The 5,000-nt window shown below is 35.5% G+C and overlaps 1 protein-coding gene across 3 annotated transcripts in view; it reads left to right on the forward strand.

The window, feature by feature from the left end:
- LOC122249891 (lachesin) overlaps positions 1-5,000 on the forward strand; it is an 81,011-nt gene that overhangs the window by 60,973 nt on the left and 15,038 nt on the right. The window lies entirely within an intron of this gene.

Raw genomic sequence — 5,000 nt, forward strand, 5'->3', positions numbered from 1 at the left:
GTTATCGTTATTGTTAACTGTTGTTACTGGTAATGATATTGATAGCATAATTCTTTAGCGTCATCATTAATATTACTATTATTGTCATCATCATTGATATTTTTGTTATCATAATCACTTCTTTCATCATCATCACCCTCATCATCACCATCACCATCATCATCCTCTTCATCTTCATCTTCATCTTCATCTTTATCATCATCATCATCATCTTCATCATCATCATCATCTGTATCATTATCGTTTTTGTCATTATCATTATTATGCATTTTATCATTATCACTCTTATAATGGTTTATAATAATGATGATAACTATAATGATGATAATGATAATAATCATAATGCCAATAATGATTATGATAATAGTAATAATTGAAATAACAAATATGCTCATATTTGTGATGATATTAATGATAAAAATAATAATGACGATAATAATGATCATAATTGTAATATGATAATACTGATCCTAAAAAGTATTAGTAATGATAATGTTCATGATAATGATAATAATAATGATAAGAGAAATAATGATATGATCATAATAATGATAAAAAATATAATAATTATGTGAATGATAATATTTCTAATGGCAATGATGATAATAATAACGATGATATGATGATAATGGAGAACATAAGAAGAACAAGAACAAGAAGATAAACGAGAACAGTAATAATGAGGCGAAACTCCGACAGCAATTCCGTTGAAAGTTTTTTTTTCTTTCTTTTTTTATGATCACGTGACTTATCATTCTATATATATTCTCCTTTTATAGACACTTGATGTGATAGCTGTTTTTCTATCCTTTTTTTCACCCTATCGGTGACAGAATCATATCAAAATATCATTATTCTAGAATTTGCATTGTGAATACTTACACGTGCTATCAATTTTGGTGATGGTTTATGGGCCATTTGCAGAAAAGAAAAGATTAATATTTTGTATTATGAATATAAATATCTTTAAATAAGCTTCATAGTCCACGAAGAAAAAATGAAGGCAGAAATAAGTGTATGTTGATTTGTGTGTGTATGTCTGTTTGGCATGGTGTGTGTGGTATGTGTGTTTGTGTGTGTGATGTAGTGTGGTATGTGCGCGCCTCTATTTACATATTTACGAGTGTTTTATTCTTCCATGCCTGATTCGTTACAAACAGCCTCACTATTTAAAGACACAATAACCAAGAAATGAAGAAGCACTATAAACCTACAACAAACCAGCAATATCAACAAACACAACAGGAAAGCAAAAGCCAAGAGATCCGAGAGAAGAAGGAAAAGGAGCAAACACGAGCCACTCGCTTCCTGTGGTTAAACAATCAACTTCCAGTCGAGAGGATGTTTTCCGACATCATTCCCGAAAAATTGTTTCCTCCAAAACGACTTTAAAATTGTCAATATTAGAAGATTAGTCCATCAACCCTGAGTGCTTCTTGTAATTGGCTTCCTTTACGCTGTTGGAAGTCTTGCTTGTGTCGGCGAACGAGTTTGCTAATTGGTGTCATTACTATTATTACATCATTTTTTTTTCTCGTTAACATGATCATTATCTCCCTCCCCCCTCCTTACAATCATCATCTTCATTGTCTTCATTATTGTTTTTTTATTTATTTATTTTTTTCATTGTTTCATGATTATCTATTAGGCTCCATTATTTTCTTCCTTACTATTATCCTCACCAATATTATATTTTTTACTACTATTAATATCATAATCATCTCTTTACTGTCAAGCTCATCATTCTCATAATTGTTATCATTTTTATAATCATCACCGTCACAATCATTATCATAATACTACATTGTTTTCCTGAAGTTTCCGGAAGTTCCTCCAATGATGGCGCGTGGCAAAGTAGAGGATTTCATTTGAGTGTATTTAAAATGCATTTCAGTTTGGTTATTTCAATGTAACCTTTGTGTGTGTTTGTATGAGAATCAGGGAACGAGAGAGAGAGAGAGAGAGAGAGAGAGAGAGAGAGAGAGAAAGAGAATGAATGAGAGAGATAGAGCGACAGAGAGAGAGAGAGAGAGAGAGAGAGAGAGAGAGAGAGAGAGAGAGAGAGAGAGAATGAGAGAGATAGAGCATCAGAGAGAGAGAAAGACAGAGACACACACACACACACACACACACACACACACACACACAGAAAGAGAATGAGAGAGAGAGAGAAAGAGAATGAGAGAGAGACAGAGCGACAGAGAGAGAGAGAGAGAGAGAGAGAGAGAGAGAGAGAGAGAGAGAGAGAGAGAGAGAGAGAGAATGAGAGAGGGAGGGAGAGAGAGAGAGAGAGAGGGAGGGAGAGAGAGAGAGAGAGAGAGAGAAAGAGATAGAGAGAGGGAGGGAGAGGGAGAGAGAATGAGAGAGAGATTGAGAAAGAAAGACAGATGGAGAGAAAGAGAGATAGACAGAGTGAGTGAGTGAGTTAGAAATATAGAGAGAGAGATGGAGAGAAAGAGAGACAGACAGAGTGAGTGAGTGAGAAGTAGAGAGAGAGAGAGTGAGAGAAAGTGCATTACGCATTCTTATTCTTTTTGCTATCCACATGCGTGCATACACGCACGCGACCCCTCCTCCCCCCCACACACACACACTCACTGTATGTGTGCCTGTTTGTGTGAATGTGTGTGTGTGTCTGTGTGTGTGTGTGTGTGTGTGTACTGCATGATCTTCACAGAACTATTTGAGAATCTTGTTTTAACGAGAACAATAGCGTACGTGTAATATTATACTTGCAGTGTCATGCATTCGACGATTATTTTCGTTGTTATTTTCAGTTTTTGCAATAGTCATATTTTACCGCTATTGCAGTACCGCAGTACCGTTTTTTTCTGATTTAATGTAACTGTTATCATGCCGTTTGTCGTTTGTGGTTTGAAGGTCATTCAATTCCTGGGAAGCGGTTGTTGCTTAACAGGAGTTAAATTCTGTTCTCATGTAGTGGGTTGAGACAGTCTTTTGTTATTCATAGTGATAAAGTTGAATATATATGTCACATTTGTTATGTGTGTGTGTGTGTGTGTGTGTGCATGGGTATATATATATATATATATATATATATATATATATATGTATATATATATGTATATATATATGTATATATATATATATATGTATATATATGTATATATATATATATATATGTATATATATGTATATATATATATATATATATATCTATATATATATATATATATATATATATATATATATATATGCACTAATCTAATCTAATATCTCCAACAGCAAGAAGCGAAGAGATCATCCGTATAAAGAAAATATCAACAAGTCTAAATCACCGAAGCTTCGATTTTGCTCTTACTTCAATTAATCGTAAACCCACATATACACAAAAACTGTATTCCTTACTTGATTCCAAGTGATAATAAACTCCACTTTACGACTTAATATGCATGCTATTGCACACACGGATACGAATCATTGTAAACTGCATACGGAACGACCGAATGTTGCATACATTTTTCTTTTTTTTAGGAGCTGGGAGCAATTTCAGTGGCGCAGATATTGCATTGCTCAATGGAGTTTACTATCACTTTCTTGAAATCAGATAATGGATATATTCGCGGAACTCTCCCACACACACAAATACCCACAAACATTTACACACACACACGCACACACACACAGAAAGAAAGAGAGAAAGAGTGAGAGAGAGAAAGAGAGAGAGAGAGAGAGAGAGAGAGAGAGAGAGAGAGAGAGAGAGAGAGAGAGAGAGAGAGAGAGAGAGAGAGAGAGAGAGGTAGCATGAAAATGATATTTATATCAGAATCACTCTTAGATATGAAATGCTTTAAATATATCTAGATGCACCCACAGCCTTACTTCATATAGTATCTACCCTTGTAATGACTGCATTATCTACTTATGTATATCATCAGGTCTTTATTTTTCATGTCACAATACATCACTCAAGTAACACAAAAGCCTTTACATTAATCCAATACTTAAACATTGCCAAAATAGCCAATAAAGTAATGGCTTCAACCAAGCGTGTTGTAATGTATCTTCATTAACGATGAAAAAAATGCTCCTCCGGCATACATTCTTCTTGAGATTCTTCTTGCTAACACACGCGAAGCTCTTGTCCTTGTGCTTATCGATATTCCATTCTCACTCCATCCATCCCTTTGTCTATCTCCCCTCTCTTCCATTTCTTCCCCTTTTCCTACTTTCCCTCTCTACTCTACCATTCCCTCCCACCACCTCTTCCATCTCCACTTCTTTGCTCCATCACTCCCTACCTCTTCTCTACTCTCTTGCTCAACATTTCCACTCCCTACCCCCCCCCCTCCTACCCTCTATGCACCACCACTACCTACCTCCATTTCCACTCCCAACCCTCCCCCCCTCTTTTCTCTACTCTCTTACTCCCTAAATCCACCGCGACCCCTACTCCCTCTCGCATTTCCTCCACTTCCCCTCTATTTCCCTAATCCCTTCCACCTTAACCCCCCCCCCCTCCCTATTACACTCCTATGGCGGTTCATTGAACCTTTGGGACATCCAAAAGTGTGAATGATTTCTTTTATTTCTCTCAGGATGCTTCATGCCGCTGCTATTAGTACTTGAGATGCTGCAGACCCCTTAGCATTATGTGTCAGATAATGAACCCTTAGATTTACGGCGTTTCTTTGGCGAAGCTCCCTGAGATAAAAGCAGGGTATTTTCATGGATATATTGTGATCTTGCGTGATTCCAGAATGATGATGGTGATGACTGCTAATACCATTCATTCTTATTTCTTATCATTATTACTACTGTTCTGATAATGTTAATATTGTTATTACTATTATCATTATTATCATCATTATCAGTACCATTAATGTTACCATCATTATCATCATTATTATTATGATTATTATTATCATTAATATTATTGATATCATTACTATTATTGAAATCCTCATCACAATAATGACGAACCTTTCCGTCACACATTTCCCCAATTTTTAGATACAATAACAGTATCCCAAATAAAA

The sequence above is a fragment of the Penaeus japonicus genome, unplaced genomic scaffold, assembly GCF_977035675.1.
Source record: "Penaeus japonicus unplaced genomic scaffold, GWHDUDI00000001_assembly GWHDUDI00000009, whole genome shotgun sequence".
NCBI classification, from domain to species: domain Eukaryota; kingdom Metazoa; phylum Arthropoda; class Malacostraca; order Decapoda; family Penaeidae; genus Penaeus; species Penaeus japonicus.